At 47.0% G+C, this 18,131-nt stretch overlaps 1 protein-coding gene and 1 pseudogene across 11 annotated transcripts in view; one reads left to right on the forward strand and one right to left on the reverse strand.

Annotated features, from left to right (window-relative positions):
- The window catches only part of HHAT (hedgehog acyltransferase), a 408,436-nt gene that overhangs the window by 223,578 nt on the left and 166,727 nt on the right, over window positions 1-18,131 (forward strand). The gene's annotated exons all lie outside the window — the stretch shown is intronic.
- On the reverse strand, window positions 120-7,565 carry LOC142429578 (small ribosomal subunit protein uS3-like; annotated as a pseudogene).

Genomic DNA, 18,131 nt, shown 5'->3' on the forward strand with positions numbered 1-18,131 from the left:
TGTTTTTCTCTAAATATCAACATGAAGTTTCTTACCTAATCCTGTACATATTCTACGGATCATGAGGGGATTTGTCAGTACCAATACTCTTTTTTTTTAAGTCCTTAAAAAAGTGTTTATTAAAGATCTTTACAGAGCAACATCCACGCGCCAGATCCAGTTGCCAAGGAGACGCTGTTAGCAGTGGGGACTGGCTGAGGCAGGGCTGGTGCCTCTGGCTTCCTGCCCTTCTGCTCCGAGGTGAGCGTGCAGGGTAGGATCTCAGCCTTGGGGTCCACAATGCCCACGTGGTCAGACAGGGGCTTCGTAGGGCCAGTTTTACCACGTGGGCCCCAGGGCAGCATGATCTTCACCGTGATGCCTAGAACACTCAGCCTGAGCAGCACGTGGCTCACCAACGTGCCAACGTCGTAGTTATAACGGCGTCCCCGCTGTGGATCATCAGCCTGCGCAGGAATGTCGTCCATTTAGCCGTGTGTCCTCGCAGCTTCGCGGACACCCTGACCGTGTGGCCCTGGTCGCGCTCTCTCTCCGTGATCACCCGCAGCAGGCCCTCCCCACAGCGAGCCCTCTGAACGGTTTGTAGCGCACAGACTGCCTGGGACATGGCACATAGGCCTCTGGTGGCCACTTTTCTGCATAAAGCTGAAAAACTGCCCACAAGGAAGCCACATCTCTTTCGAACGACCCACTTAACTCTTGGATCCCACGACCCTTCTCGCCAAGCACATTTTGTGCCCGGGCGGCGGGGACAGTGATTTCTGTTCTGGCTGGGGGAACTGGCAGGCCCACTCCAGGGTCCCCATCTTCAGCCAGCTCCTGGGCGAGGAGCTCATTCAGTTCAGCTGTGACGAGGCCCTCAGTCACTACCTTCCTCTTCCTGAAAGTTTGCTCGGCATCTTGCACCACGCGCCACCAGAAAGGAAACCGCCAGGACTCTTTGTCTTAAGGACACGGTGACCCTGATGGGTGTGAGGGTAGCAGAAATGCCAAGATCACGCCAAGATGAGCCTATTGATACTTCTTCCTAAAAACTCCAAACCAAACTCCCTGGCATCCAGTCGATGCTGACTCATAGCCACCCTATAGGACAGAGTACCCCTGAGGATTTCTGAGACCGTAAGTCTGTACGAGGAAAACAAGACTGTATAAAAGAAGAAAGCCTCATCTTTCTCCTGTAGAGCGGCTGGCGATTTCGAACTACTTCGCCACCAGGGCTAAGTGGCGACCCCGTAAGGCTAGGCAAATATAAAAAGGCATGGAGATCCCTGGAGTTAATATGATCCTTGGAAGATAAATTCCTTTTATCTCACTGATGTGCTTATAGATCGGCATTCACTACATTACAGATGTGAACCTGTACACAATTGACATTTATATCCAGCCACCAGAGAGAGAAGGTAGAACAAGACAGGCGTTCCCTGCTGGGCGTTTGGTTTGTTCTGTAGGCTGGTCTGAGGAGTCTCCTGGTTCTCGAGTCTGAATTTGCAGAGGGTATTGGAGTGTGACGGGTTGATGGGTCACCAGACACTGTCAAGGAGCAAATCTGCTATTACAGGCACGGCACTTTTTCCGGGTGTCACCCTGCACCTCACTTATTCTTAAGACTGTGCCAAAGAAAGACCAGAAGGACTGTTTGGATGGGGGAAAAAAAAGAAAAATATGAAAGAGGGAGATTTAATTTTTATTAGCTCACATTATAGTTTTATTAAAAATATTCCTGGATTCCACAAATCCCATCATCCTGTGGTTAATTTTTGATGGAGAAGTCTGCCCACCACTGTTTGGGGTTTGTCTTGGATATGAGATGTCTGAAATGCTCAAAAGGGCTGTTCTTGTTTTTTAAGAAGGCAGGTGGGCAAGTGCAGGCATCCTTTGGGTGAAAGGACTCAGGCCAAGAAGAAGGAGTTTGGGTCCTGAAGGGCAGGAAAGACCTGTTTAGGCTCGGGCTGCTTTGAAACAGAGGAATTCAGGGGAGTGTGGGTGTGTGTTCTGGGAGTTAGAACAAGAGGATAACAGGAAGCTATTTAGAGTCTGTGTTCCCTCTGGCAGCTTAGAAACAGCTAGAGCACATGCATGGCCCCCTGAGAAAGAAAGATAAAAGCCCTTATGAATATATTTAAAAATCACCACACACACAGGCTATAAATCAGAGGCAAAATGAAATACTTGCTTTGTTACCGCAGATTGGAATTGAAGTTACTTTAAAAAATCTAACCAACTACTGGTGGTCTAGATAAGTCATTCGAAATAGTGGTGTCAAAGGTGAATGGACCTCACTGCTACCCCTAGGGTGTCACCAAGGATGAAATGGAGGGCAGAAGTTCACGAGAGAAGATGAACCAAGAGTGGGTGAAAGGTAACCTGTTGGGGGTTTTTGATAAGTAGTTTAAACTATCAAATACAAAGTTGATGATCTGCAGGGTAAACTCCCACCTAACCTATAACAAACAATAAAAAGTTTGTTTTTTAAAACAAGAATGAGCTTGTTTAAATAGCTGCTCCTGCTTGTGTTTAGCCTAAAGCAGCCTTTTCCAAAGTGGCCAATACTGCCCTACTGTGGGCACTGGAGTGAACTAGGGAGACTCCCAAAGCAGATACCTAACTTTATACTAGATTGTGGGCTACATACAGAACAAAGGTTTCAGTTGCCCTAGGACATTGAGAGGTGTGTGTGTGTGTGCATGTGTGTTTTCCCTGAAAAGGAATTGGTAGGCCAAATGTGTTTGGGAGCCTGCGGTCTAATACCTGTGTCTTGTGGCCTAAGAATGGCACTCATCTTCTCGTAAGGGCCCTGGTGGCATAGTAAGTTATGTTTGAGCTACCAACTAAAAGGTCAGCAGTTGGGCTCTACCAGCCGCTGCGTGGGTGAAAGATGAGGCTGTTTCTTCCTGTAAAGATGTATTGCCTTGGAAACCCTGGGGATGGCTTTACCCTGTCCTATCGGGTTGCTGTGAGTCTCAGTGAACTCCATCACAGTGACATGGTTGGTTGGTGGACAAAAACTATTGGGCTGCTAACCAGATGGTAGGTGGTTCAAACTCACCAACTGCTCCTGGGGTGAAAAGTAAGGCAACCTGCTTTTGTATCGCCTCCGGGACTCCAATGGAGCAGGTCCCCCGTCCTGTTATTAGGTGGAAACAGCTCAATCCTGGTGAGGGGAGACAGGACCCCTGGGGAATACTACATCTCTTTCATCTCTGCCTGCCGCACACTCATCTCCTTTGAAGCAACTTCCCCATCACAGTATTCCTTGTAAAGCTTCCTTTAATTTCACCGGTGGCACCAGAAAACCAGAGCTAATGATCTGTGTGCTGTTCCTGTTGAAGTGTTGTTTTAAATAAAAAGTGAGGAACTGGGGAGTGAAGAAAGTCAGATACCAGAACAAGCCCCACCGAGACAGTTAATGAAAATGCAGGCAGGGTGCTAAGGAGAAGGAGCGAGCCTAGGAAGACACCACATCCAAGCTACTCAGTTCCGTGTCTGCAAACAGTGGGGGCTTTCTAAAGGTTAGCTCCCCTGTTCCCAGGATCCAAGGAGCAGAGTATTAGTCCTGGTTCTCCTACCCATGTGATCTTAGGTAACCATGGCTGTTTATTTTTAAGTTAGAAATAATAATTCCTGACTCGGGATCATTTGTTAGGTTCAAACAGGTAGCACTCTGTACCAATGCTGCTCATCACTCAGGTCATCACGGCCGCCTCTGCTGTTTCTTTTGGAGAGAGATGGCAATCTTTTCTCTACATCGATATAGAGTTACCTTTTTCAGGGCATTTAACATGGTAACTGGAGTATTTTTATATTACCAAATACCCTTTAAAATAGCAAGTCATAATAGTAAAGAGTCCACCTTAGATGATACCTCTTCCGCAAACCTACTAGTATTTCCCTTTGATAGCTGTACCTCCCAGACAGATGGGATCATGGGGCCATCCTAGCTCCCTACGTTCTATTCCAGGAGCATACGATATCGTAGGTTTGGGAGGAACCTGGGCATCAATAGAGTTGCCAGTCAGTCCAGGTGACTCTTAAGCTCGGGAAAGATCGAGAAGCATGGTTTTCAATAGAGTTCTTTTTGTGTGTTGGATATGCCGAGAGAGTGGGTTCTGATTCATTCTAGTATTTCACCATGGTGCACCCACAGTGTCCAATGAAAGCAAACCCCAAACCTGTCATGCCCGTTCAGATTCATGGAGTTCTCAGGTGTTTCAGGGTACCCCGATCTGTGGGGTTTTCTGGGCAACCATCTCCAGGGAAGCAGATCACCAGGCCTTTCGTTCGTTCTTGGTATCGTGGACTGGGTGCAGACCACCAACCTTGTCTAATACCTTTAAGAACACTTGAATGATTACATCTTCATCTCAAACGTATAAAAGAACTGAGTAATTGGCAGCTTTTCCTTTCAATCTTGTATTTATGCAGGGAATTAAACAGCCCAAGCACTGTTCTCGAGTCTAGAATGGCAGTCGCAAACAAGATCGCCAGTCTGTTCCCTCCTCTCACGTGGCCCTGGCGGGCGGAGAGGGAGAGTAGGTGAGTGCAGAGGAAAGCACCGCTGTAGTCCCTGTGGCGTGCTGGAGGGTTTGAGGTGTGTGCACTGAACTAGACTGGGTGCGCAGCAAGGGACTCTCGGAGGCAGCAGCACATCACTGAACGCTGAGCAAGGAGGATGCAACCAGGGAAGATCTGGAGCTGATTATTGCGGGCGAGGGGACGGCAAAGTGCCAAGGCCCTAAGGCAGGAAGGAAGCCTGCCGGTGGGGAGGCAGGGCAGCAAGGAGCCCAGGAGGAGTGCAGAGGAACAGGCAGGCAGTGACCAGAGAGGACTGGGGGATTGGATTAGTTGTGCAATGAGCAAAGCACCCTTGCGGAGCTCTCCGAGAGGGAGTGGTGGGATCTGGTTCCCAGCATTCAGAAGTCACTTCTGTCTTGAGCATCCTGCTCTTGTGAAGACCTATGGACGTGGGATCAGGAGCCCTGGTGGCCTAGTGGGTGAGACGTTGGGCTGCTAACCGCAAGGGGTCAGCAATGTGAAACCACCACCCACCGCCTCGAGAGGAAGAAGAGGCTATAAGTTGGAACTGACTCTATGGCAATGAATGATCTATATGGAATCAAATTGATAGCAGCAACTTCAAAGGTCAGACAGGAGCTTTCGAGGTCAGTGGGATGATGCTATTGGGGAAGAACAGGTGGGAAAAGGATGGTGGGAGGGGTGGCACCACTTGAAGCCCTGTAGTGTATAATGGAGACATTATTGAATCAATGGAGACTCTGCTGTGGACACTCTCGAGAACAACAAAGAAAATATTTTAAAAATGGGGAAAAGGTCACTGATAGATGTGGCCGAGGACTGACCTTGCTCCTCTACCACAAGGCTGAGCTCCACAATCCAGGACTGCCCTGGCTCTTCAGGGAAGACTTGTGCTGCGAAAGCGGCTCTGAATTGGATAGCAATAGCCTGGAATTAACATAACATTTCATTTCCTCCTGATATGTGCGCTCCAAACAAAAGAAACTTACTTCACGGGAGTCCATTGCTACGCATAGTGACCCTGTAGGACAGAGTAGAACTGAGCCTGTGGGTTCTGAGGCTGTCAATCTTTACGTGAGCAGACTGCCTCATCTTTCTCCCACGGAGCAGCTGATGGCTGCCAAGGGCTGACCTTATGGTTAGGAGTCTGTGGTAGTTACATAATCTGGTGTCAATTTGAGAAGAGTGTGGGGGTGGAGTCCAGCCTGTCAATCAGGATATAGCCAATAAGGCCTCTGTGTGGGCATGACCTTCTCCTGAGGATTCTGGGACTCCTGTATTTCCTCCGGGGAGGCTGGAAACACACACTTCTCTCTCTGCTCACTCCCTGGGAGACATTGTAGCTGACAAGACACATGGAGCTATGCTAGTGCCCTGAGCTGGAGGAATGATGTAATGCTGAGATGCTTACAATGCCACTGGATCCACAAGACTTCCCACCCACTGGTCTGTGATCTTCCTGCATTCGGAATCATTGTATGTGTTTCCTGAGTCTGAAAAGGACTTTATAGATTGGTGTCGGACATATGGGCTAATATCGGACTTACGGATTGGATATAAACTGGGCTGGGATGTTTTCTCAATATTCAACTGCTCTTGTATATCAAGCTCTTACTTATACATATATGCATGTTTATGAACATGTTTCTCTAGTCTACCCAGACTAACACAGAGCCCAACACTTAATCCACTATGCCCCCCGGGCTCCTATGTTTGCTTAGTGCATTGTCAAATATGTGGTTATTCATCTGAGCATTGATATGTAGTCAGTCAAATGACAGTGATGCAGCAGGAAGTTCCTTCTAGGGAGAGCAGGCCAGCCTTGGGGTCTCCCCTTGGGATGGAAGCTTGTTACAGTGACAAGAAACCATCTCAGCTTGTGACCTCCTTGGTAGCCCAGGCTCCAGCTCCTTCACTGGCCCACCTTTCTCTCTGGGCCGTTCATCAGCAGGGTCTCCGAAGGCCCAGCTTTGACCCCTCCGTACTCTGGACTTAGTGCCTACTTCTCTTCCAAGATAGCGCCCCCTAGGATACAGAGACCTTCTAGAGCCATCACTTTGGTGCCCTCTCTTGGTCCAGCTGCGCAGAGCTCCACCTGGCTCACCCACCTAAGCGGTTGGCTTATAAGTTGGTATATTCTTCCCTTTCTTGTCAAGGGCTAGCTTCCTCCATCACAGCCTCTGTCCAAGACAGCATTTCTCAACTGTAGATTCCTCAAAGACTTGAGTGATTTGTACTCCTTTTCTCACCTCTGTAGAATTTCCTTTGGGATTGGGGCTCACGTTTTATTCATTTCCATGGCTTAGAGGACTTCACTGAAGCACCTCTTACTTTGATCCTACTGCTACCGTCTTTGTGGAAAAACCTTTGAGCATGGTTCCTGTCCATGCTGGGCTTGGGATGGGTTTGTTAATTTTACAATTCAAATTCAAAACAAAACTAAGCATAAAAGCAACCCTTGGTGCTGGAGGGCTGAAATGCATAATTCAGGGCCTGCCATTCTTACGTCTAACCCATTGACAGATAATGCTATGAATAAATGTCCTTTTTAACCATAAATTGAAAGAGCCCCTGGTGACTTACTCTGGATGCGTGCAGTGTGGAGACCCAGTGTCAAATGTAAACTGCTCTGAGCCAGCGGATGCTGCTGAGTCAATCATCAGGTTATCAGATACATGGCCAAAACCAAAACAAATGAGTCATTTACTTGACAGGACATTTGTCAAGTGGGGTTTGTCTTGCATCTTCTTTTTAATTCTCTTCCAAATGCCTCAGGGCCTTTCTGTCTTAGGGGCTGGCTGCACCAAGGGGGAGCCACCAACGCATGTACTTCCTTGTACCAAGGGGCTCAGGTCTTCTGCCTGCCTCTGTGATTTAGATTCTGATGGCAAGGACATGTGGACGGGGCTGGGGTCTGGAGTCTATTCTGATGAGTGTGGCAGCAGGGACAGCCAGCTTTGAGAGGCAGGGTTCCAGAGGGGAGCCGTACTTGTTCTCATATCTCCCCGCAAGACACAGTAGAACTGCCCCATGGTGGCGTCTTCACAATCAGAGCTATGGAAGCAGATGGCTGTGTCTTGGGGAGAGTAGCAGCTGAGGGCTTAACTATTACAGTGCCGGCTCCTCCCCAGCAGAGCAGTAGCAATGTGATGTGTCAGCGGTTTCTTACTGTGGAGCACCAAAGCCTGCTTCTGTGCCCTCCTGGAGAGTACGCAAGCGTCTGGACCTTCTTTCATAAATCTCTTGTGTGCTAACAACCACAAGTGGATTCTGTTGTTTGGAACTTAGAAAACGGGCCCTATTGCTGTCTGGGCTGTCAAGTTCAGCAGGAAAGTGCACATTCCTGAGTTGGCTTTGCCCAGGAGCGGCATTGAGTTTTGTACCCCCGCGTGGAATGAAATGGCAGCTATTTTTGCATCAGCAGCAGGAGCAGCCTGGGAGATGGAAAGGACATTGGGCCAGAAGCTGAAGAGCAAGGCTCTGGTCTGTCTCTCCCTTGCTCCCTCCTTCACGCTGCATTAACTTTGTGCAAGTCATGTCTGTTTGGGTCTTGTTTTCTTATTTGTGAAATGAGTGTCTTATGCCAAGTAAGCTCTGAAAGTGCCTCCCAATCTCACTGTTTTCTAGCTGGCAAGCCTTGTGTTTCTAATCTCAGAGACAACTCCCATAACCTACCTCCAACCACCGGCTCCAAATCTTTGTTCTGGGTCTTTGGTGCCTGGCTCACCTCCTCCCCATGACCCTTTTGTAAGGGGATGTCTAGTTGCCCACAGATGGGCCCTGGGTCCCCACTCTACACTCCCCCTCATTCACAATGATATGCTTTTTTTGTTCTTTGATGCCTCATACCTGATCCCATCAACACTTCATGATCACTCAGGCTGGTGTGCTTCTTCCATGTGGGCTTTGATGCTTCTGAGCTAGTTGACTGCTTGTTTACCTGCAAGCCTTTAAGACCCCAGATGCTATATCTTTTGATAGCCAGGCACTATCAGCTTTCTTTGCCCCATTTGCTTATGCACCCATTTTGTCTTTAACGATTGTGTCCGGTTGGTGAGCATCGCAGAATACCGGGTTATTAGAACAAAGTGTTCTTTCATTGAGGAAGTACTGAATTGAGGCCCAATGTCCATCTGCTACCTTAATTCTTAACATATAAATGTATGTACGTAGATCTATTTCCCTATTATTGTATATAAATATATTTACATGCCTGTATTTAGACCTTTATAAATGTCCCTTGCCTCCTATTTCTTTCCTCTACTTCCTTTGACTTTCTCAAGAGCTACCTTATACCTAGGTGACCCAATCAGAACTCATCATCTACTTCCTCTCCCCCGCATGTCCCAAATGTCCTTGCCATTGCACGTTCTTCTGTGGTTTGTCTCGGGGAGTATCAACCGCACTCACCCCAACCAAGGAATAAACCTCAGACGTATTCTAGACATTTTTCCTCCCTCCCCGCCAATGCCCATTTGGTTCTTAGGTTATCCACTGCACTGTGTATTTCTGTACCGAACTGAATATTCATCAGACATGTCCGTTTTCCTTTTTCTACCTACAGAGGCCATAATCGAGGCTCTGCCACGTCTCACTTGCCTTTGATCACGATTCTCACCAGGGTTTCTTCCTCGTTCCAGCTGGGTCTCCGTGGGCAGAATTAGACACCCCTGTAGGGGGTGTGCCACCCCCCAGTGCTTTGCAGTTCAAGCTCCGGGGCTAGGCCGCCTGGGTTTGAGTGTTGATATTACATCCTTTCTGACCTCGTGGCTCTGGGAATGTGTCGTGATAACTCTGTGCTCCACTCTCCTCATTTGGTGAACATTAAATGACATGCTCCTCATAAAGTTTTCAGTATAAACACTCGATAATGCAGTTGTCAGTGTTGACATAGCCTTGAACATCATTATAATCCGTTCGCTGGCCACTGTGCTCACTGGGTTAGGGTGGGTCCTTGAGCAGCAAAACTAGTGACACTTGTGTATATAAACGAATAAATTGATATTAAGAAATGATATCACACAGTTGTAGAAGCAGCTAAGTACAGTCCAGGTCCAGTCCATGGGTCAGATTTAAGCTGAACGCTCTTCTGACTCTGACTAGTGGAGCTGTGGAGGCTGATGAACAGGAAGCAAGATGAAGAAGCAGGAGGGCCACAGGCTGGTGGATCTCAAGGTTAATGAATCTGAGGCCGAACAAATGAACCCAAGGGCAGTAGTTTGCTAACAGCTCTTGGGACCAGTAGGTGACACAACAAACCAGATGCAGCGAAAGATGAGGGGGAAAAAAAGAGTTTGGTTTTGCCTCTCCTCGCAAAAGGCCACACCCCCAAGGAGGTGCCATCAGGTTGGACTCCACCCAACTGAGCTATGTCTAGTTGACATAAATTATAACCATCACAAGCACCTTCTGGGATATTTACAGACCAAGTGGCGATCTCGAACTATTTTAAAGGAAATGCACAATTCTACTTTCCTCCAAGATGTGATGACTTTGCATTGTGTCTCACAGGGACTAAATTCTGGAGCCTGCTCTGTTTAGCGTTTTCCTATAGCGCCTCATTCTCTCTGTCTTATGGCACTGAGGAATGGAGTTGATTGTGGCCCAAGCTAAGCCAACCCTGGCACTTACTAGCTCCATGACTTTCCCAGCAGATTATGTAATGCCCCCATTTCAGTGTCCCCAGGTATGGACTGGGACATCACCACCTTCTGGATTAAAGGCAATATAAAACTTTAAGTCAAGCAAGTAAATACTACATGGGTGAGATTGACTGTCTCATAATGCACAGATCCATTCATTCATTAGTTAGATATCCACTAGGGCCTGGAAACCCTACGGAGTCATTGCAACTCAAATGTGAGCAAAGAGACATGGTTCTTACTCTCCCGGAGCTTATGGTCGGGTAGAGAGCTATTTGTCAGGAGGTGCTACCCATTTCTGCCATTAGTGCCGAGTAGGAGAGACCCATGGTGCCATGTATGTCTATAATAGGGCACCTGTCCCAGGGACCCTGCAGGGGCTGACCATGTGAACACCCCCTCCCCCTCCGTCCCAAGAACGATCCTCTGAGGAGATGGCAGAGGGGAAAGAATGCTCCGAATCCTGTGTTGGATGGAGCAGGGTGCATGCCAGAGGAAGAACAAAAAGAAGGGCCTTGTGGCTGGAACACAAAATGCGAGGGGGCCGTCCTGGGTCAGGCCAGGCCAAACTTGGAGGCCATTGTGCAGATGGCAGTGGTTCTTGGCAGCTGTGCAGAAATCCATGTCTAAGGAGTTTGCTGTGGACGTGCAGCTACGGTTAGAAATTGCGTATGCATATGTAGCCTAGCATATCTCAAGTTCTTGATTAAACAGTGGGAGTGACATTGTGAAGGGACTTGGCATTCAATAGTAAGTGATCCGCGATGCCTATTCATACATATGCTGGAGTGGACCTATACCTGGTGAGGGATATTACCACGAATCTGCTGATGCACATGACACCAGAGTTTCTAATGATTTGTATTAATTGGGCAGATACCTTTACACATTATGACATCCTTTCTAGAGTACTATACGTGTGTAGCCATATTGTCAGTGAGGTGGGAGGCAGGCACACTCTGCAGTCTCTGTCAGGCACCAAGAGCCGTTAATGTACTAGGGAGGAGTGGCCGTGCTGTGAGCAGGAGTATGTATCTACTTCTCTGCTCATTGTTGTTGTTGTTTGGCAGGGAGGGTGTGGTAGTTACACAATTTCATATCAGCTTGATAGAATGAAGGGATGGAGTCTTGTCTGTCAGGTCACAGCCTGAAGATGTCTCCTTGTGGGTGTGGCCTAATCATGAGGATGGTAAGAACTCCCTCTCTTCCTCTCTGGAGGCAGGCCACACTCTCTCTCTGTTTCACCGTCCTGTTGACAAGCCACATGGAGTCACGCTGATGGCAGTCAGAGCCCTGGAGATGCATCTGTTGTCACTAGTTCCACAGGATTTTCCCCTCACCGGCCTGTGATCTTCCTGCATTGACATCATTGTAGATGCCCTGTGAGTCTAGAGAGAAATTTATAGACTGATATCAGACATATGGGCTAATATCAGACATATGGACTTGATCTGGACTTGGCTGGCATGTTTTCTCAATATACAATTGCTCTTTGATATAAAGCTCTCTCTTAAACACATAAGAATATATCTGGTTTTGTTTCTCTAGTCAACCCAGTCTAACACAGAGGGTGTCTAAATCTTGGTGGGTTTGTGGGAATGTGTTACCTTTGAACTTCATCCACGAATGCGTTGGTGTGAAGCCTTGGAACATTGAGGATGGTTCAAATGTTTGTCAATGAGTATGCTCAAGTTTTATCACAATGAAAATACATACTGTTAAGCTAAATGTACATCAGACAGAGCATGAAATGAGCAGACTCCGAAGAATAAGGCCAACCAACATGCTGTGTCGGAGAAGCTCAGCAGGGCATCCGCTTGCTGAGGCTTGTGTGGACCTTGCTCCGTCAGTGTAGAGGGTCTCTGCCCTTAGCCTGACTCGTCTGGGCCTCTTGAATCCCCTTCCAGTGTTTGGGCATCTTTATGAACTCTGCCTTCTCACGGCAAACCCGTGATCCCCATCTGAGGTCTCCTGCTGCTAGTACCCGAGTGTGCCCCATGCCCTCTTTTGGCTGAATCCAAGGGTGGAGCTGGTTCAGAATTGAGTTGTGGGGATAGGAGGGTACCGCACAGGGCTGTTTTTGGCCGGAGGGTCAGAGAGAAGCGCAGCTTTAGATGCGGTCAGGCCAGGTTTCCCAGGGTGGTGCTGTGACCCGATGCTGGCATCAGGGTCCTGTGGGATAATTAGCTGCTGTGCCCAGACCTTCTGGGGGCTGACGCCCATCCAGAGTCCGAGTACCTGCTTAAAGTCGCTCGATGGCTTTTGTCATTGGTAATCAAAACTCTAAATGGTAAAAGTGAGTAGATACGTGTGTGGGGTGCATGCATACACAGCCAGGTTATCATTTTCTGTGTTCTCTCAGCGGCTCGGTGCTGCTGAGGAAAGAATACAGAAACTTTGGAGTCGCCAGGTAAAGTTCAAGACTGTCAGTTATGCTGGCCAGTTCAGGTGTTTCTGCTAGGATGCAGCTTATGCAAACCCAGAAACCTCGTGATGGTTTCTTGTACCCATAAAAATAATAAGACCTATGGAAATATATATTTGGGGTAGTTCACTCAAGACCTGTTCCATTTTGTTCTGAGCAAGTATTCAGAAAAATAAGATAACTTTTACTAAAAATGTTTGCGTCCTTGAAAAATCATGTCCAGTTCTTAGGAAGTAAATATTTTAGGAAATATCAGATTCGACCATGATGGTAATGTGAGGAAAGGGGTTAAGGGGAGGGCTGGAGGCTGCTGAGGCACGGAGAGCCTTTGCACCCCACTGATGGCTCTAGGTCCTGGTGTGGTGCTGTTCTTTGATAGGGTCAACGCGACCTGGTGGCACAGGGACCAAGTGCTGCTTGGTTACTATCCAAAGCTCAGCAATTTGACCCATCAGCTTCTCTGAAGAAAACGGGGCTCTATCACGTGCTTCTGCAAAGGCTGCGCTTTTGGGGGCCCTGTGGGGACGTTCTGCTTGGTCCTGTAAGGCCACTGTTATTTGGGATCTGTTCCCCAGCAGTGGGTTTGGTTTGGAATTTATCGCAAGTATTTGGGAGAACTGGGCTGCGGTTGTGCATGAATCAAGTAAGGTCATGGGAAAGGGGCAGGATGAATGGATGTTTGGTAGTGATGCAGCTTGCCGGTTAGTCAACTTGATGCCCAGCTGTTTTTACCTGGAGGCAAACTATTATCAGTCTAAGGAAATATTCCTGACAACCCATTCAGGTTCTGTTTTTCAGAGATATCCTTTCCCTCTTTACCAATTACCTATGGACTCTGGTGAGGAAAGGAGCAGGTGTTGTAATCGAGCCATCGGATTTTGGAAGTGCCCTGTTAAAGATGAGGGTGTCTCGTCTGTACACAAAGGATCGTCAGCATTGTTTAAGAGGGAGAGGAAGCTAAATAGAAGACTATACTGTCTTTTAAAAAATTACTTGATAGTTATACATATATCACTCTACAGTTCAATCACATCAAGCAGTATTGTACAATTGCTACCACCATCAGTTTCCAAATATCCCTTTTCTTCCCGGACTCCTTGACATTGCCTCCCTTTCACAGCCCACTCCCCCTCCCACAACCCACTACCCTGAAAACCTTATTCTACTTGCTGTCCCGATAGGTTTGCCTATCCTGGGTTTCATACACTGAAAAACAGAAAAACATATTACACAACTGCAAGAAGGTGGCCCCCCAATGACATAGCACCTCTGAGATAAACAAACAAAAACCAAACTAAACCAAACAAAAATACCAAAAATGTTGAAAACCAGATCAGGTCCAGCATACACCAGAGTGGGGACCAACTGAGAGAGTTTTAACTGTTCAAGTCAGGTTTATACCTTTGATCTTCTGTACTCCTCTCCGGCAAACATGTGGTAGACATTCTCAGTGAATTATTGTAATCTTCCACGACAACCCCAATTGTTTGTGTAAATATGTCCAGCCATGAAAGGACTGATTCTGTAAAAGTGAATAATTCAGGTACTGTGATATGGAGTTAGCCTGCATTGACCCCAATGTCCCTCTGTCAACAGGGCTTTAAAACATTAGTACCAGGAGCTACTCAAAGACAATATCATTGGAAGATTATTTATGCCCCAGGGGGTGGTCGATAAGACTCTACCATAAACTAACAAAGAGGTTTTGAAAGGGAGCCAAAGCAAGCTAAAAAACAAACAAACAAAACATAGATCCAGGAATAGGTTTTGGGCTTGCACTAAATCCTAGCTCCAACTCAAGAACTATCAGTTCTTACATCATGGCCCTGCTCCATACTCGCCTGCCCTCAGAAAGGGAACACAGAAAATAGGGGTGCAAGAGCAAAATACTGCAAAGAATGCAGATGGTGCCCGGCTACCGGATGAAATAGGGTGTGGAGTCATAAAGGCTTGTTTCCAAACAAGCAGCCATCTAAGTGAGATGCCAACTAAGTCCACATGGAAGAAGCACACCAACACCAGTCACCGAGGGATTATGCCAGAGCCTAAATTGTGAACATCTGGTTTTCAGAAGGCTGTGGATGACAGTGGGAGCCCCAGATACATTTGTGGGAGCTACACAGGCAATGAGCCTCCAGCGATCGCCCCCTGTCCATAAGTGAAGGATGGGAGGACAGTAGACTTTCTTATAGGACACAGAGAGGCCAACTCACTTGGTGTTGTCATGAGGAGGACTCCCCTGAAGAACAACTGGTGTTTCGGCCAAAGATTTGAATCCTCTCATGAAGGATTGATGATCATCTTCAGAAAGATCAGCCGTTGACCACCCCATGGAGCCCACGCTGCTCTGCTCGCACTCACCGGGTCACTGAATGACGGAGGCTGTGGTGTCCACCACACGTAGGGCTGGGTCACTGAATGACGGAGGCTGTGGCGTCCACCACACGTAAGGCTGAAGCTTGGCCTTTACCTGGGCAGCATGGAGATACGACACTATCTTCAATGTGTTCACGCTTGTAACTTACTTCGTTCCCTACGTGATGGCTTTTGTTGTTTCTCACCCATCCCTTGATAATACCATCTGCTTCAGGAATGGGAAGCAAAACGCGTGTGATGCCTCTCTAAGGGTCTCGCACATACCACTACCTATTGCTGAGTTGGAATCTAAGGAGCGTATCCTTATCAACTGCGCCTCCCGCGGTGGGACTCCTGTGCTTGAGCGTAATTTAGATCGGAGGATGACCTTCATTGAGGGGACAGGCTCAGAGCACATTCAGCACAAACCGGCAGAGGATCCTGGTGTCTGCGCAGCATCGTGGGGTCCCAAGGGAAGGTCAAACTGTCAAAACTGAAAGTATAAGCTATTAGCCACCAGCCTAATTTCAGTTGTGACCAGGCCATTACAATTAAAACAACAGCAACAAAAAAACTTCTTTGGAAGCTGAAATCCCACAGCATCTGTTTCTAACTGAAAGATTATTTGCAGACAATATGCTTTTCGAAGAGTGCCATTTGTGTGTGTTTATTAATATATCAAGTTTATTGTGTTGAAATCCATTTTGGAAATGGAAATAGATCATTATTTTGAAGCTTTTAATCATTTTTCAGGCAAAATAATGAACTGGAAAGCATTTAGTTGGATAAGTGTATCTGATTCTCCAAGACATTTTATTCAGTTGGAAAGAGATGCAAATACACATCACCCCCTCTGCTCTGCTGGGAAGAGGCTTTATGGCTTCTGGGACTTGTTTTTCTTCACTTTCATCTAATGTTTAAGAGCCTCAGGCGCGAATGTTGGCATTTCTTTTGCTTCTTAGCTCAAGAAGTCATTTCACCTTTCTGGGCGTCAGTCACCCTACTGTGCAACAGTTCGCAATTAATATATATATATATATATATATATATATATATATATATATATATATATATATATATATATATATATATATATATATATATATATAGTACAGAGTTTTGGTGAAAATTGACACAATACACCGGACCTTCATTTGACTGCTTTCTTGCAAGTGGCTCAGTGACATTAGTGCCGTGTCCCACAACGTGCCGCATTCTCTCTAATTGTGTTCTTGTTCCGTTCCCTGTGCTCTAGTTCCCCTGCCACCTTAGCTTTGCTGCAGAGTCACTGCCGACCTCCTGGTGTCATGGAGATGGTCACTTAAAGGAGCACCATAAACCAACCAAAACTCAATACTGCAAATTGACTCCCATGTATTGCGGTCCTATAGGACAGAGGAGATCTGCCCCATGGACTTTCCAAGGGAAGCGAACTGCCATGTCTTTTTCCTGCCAAGTAGTTGGTGGGTTCAAACTGCCCACCTCTTGGTTAGCCACCTGGCACATAACCACTGCATTATTAGTCCAGACTGTCGCATTCCGCAATGAAGCACCCTGTTCCCCTGTAGGATCCTGTATTTTGTGTGCCCATCTGCCATTCTATGAAAAGGCGATCTTGGGATATTTTTGGTTCGGGATTTAAAGAGGATTTCAGGGCTGTAATAATCCCAGGGAGTCCTGTAGTCCCCAGTGATCCAGTAAGAATGACCTTTTAAGAATTGAGTTCTGACAGGGAATCCAGGACCAATAAAGAGAATAGAGATACAAGGAAGGTGAGAGGAAAGAGGGAGAACCAGTCACAATGATCTACACATAACTCCCTCAAAGAGGGATGGACAACAGAAAAGTGGGTGAAGGGGGACATTGGATAGTGTATGACATGAAAAATTTTATACATTTATAATTTATAAAATTCATGAGGGAGGTGGGTAGGAGAGGGAAGGGAAAAATGAGGAGCTGATACCAAGGGCTCAAGTAGAAAGTAAATGTTTTGAGAATGATGATGGCAACAAATGGACAAATGTGCTTGACACAATGGATGGATGTATGGATTGTGATAAGAGTTGTATGAGCCCCCAGTAAAATGATTAAAAAAAAAGAATTTGAGTTCTGTTCTGTGCTTTTCTTCATTTCGATCAGGGTCTCTCTGTTACAGCCTGAATAGGACCACAGGTGGGGGTGGCCGGGCACCATGTAGGTTTTCTGGTTTCAGTGGAGAGGTTTGTGCAACCTTTTAGATTCCTCCCTCCACCCCCATGACAATGATTCCCTTCTTTTTTTTTGCTCCTCTTCATGGACCCTAATATACTTTTAGGACCCCAGATGTTACTCACTACACAAGGATGCAGAACACAAACCTTATGAACTATAATATGCCAATTGCTTGTGTTGGCTCATGACAACACAAGAGTGTTGGATTACCCCACCAGCAGGCTGATCATGGGTTTACTCGTCTTTACTTACTGACCAGGAATGAGCACTTTCACATTCTCTCACCGTCTTAAAGATTCTCCTGCACCGTATGACTGACATCTTTTCCCAGCAGCATGCTCCTCCAGAATCAAAGCCTCTTTCCAAAGTTACCATCCGGGACAGGCCTACTCTGTAAGCATTACTCCCACAGGAACAGAGCAAGCGTCAGCTTACTTGTGCTTATTTACTAATCTGTAATGAACAGTATTTGTGGTTTAAAATATGTGACACGGTTCACTAAAGATCAGTAAGCACATGTAAGTTCATGCTTACCTTGAGTAATCTGCCTCTGGACTAAGGCCTTGAGCCTTTGAACCCAGAAAAACACATCTCAGACGGTGTTTGAGAGGGACCGTCACTGTCCTCTTTGAAGATGTGCACGCACACGCAACACTTTGCAACGTGAAGGACCTCTTCAACTCTGAGCTTCTCTACGGTCAGGATGGTGTGCCTGGACAAAGGCCAACCGTTTCCTTCAAGCACTTGAGCCGTCCCGGCCTCTGGTCTTCTCCAGGCCCTGTGCCCAAGGTACCACACGGGGGTCTATGTTTTATTAAGCAGGATCAGCAAGGCTCCTTTTATAGCCAGGATCTTTCTAGGGCCAGTGACTGTAAGTAGCCTCCTACTTTCTCTGTGGTCTGGCTGGAGCGGGAAAGCAAACGCTGTGGCATAAGGAGAGAGACGAAATAAGTTAGAAGGGCTGT

Source organism: Tenrec ecaudatus, chromosome 1 (genome assembly GCF_050624435.1).
Source record: "Tenrec ecaudatus isolate mTenEca1 chromosome 1, mTenEca1.hap1, whole genome shotgun sequence".
In the NCBI taxonomy this organism is placed as follows: domain Eukaryota; kingdom Metazoa; phylum Chordata; class Mammalia; order Afrosoricida; family Tenrecidae; genus Tenrec; species Tenrec ecaudatus.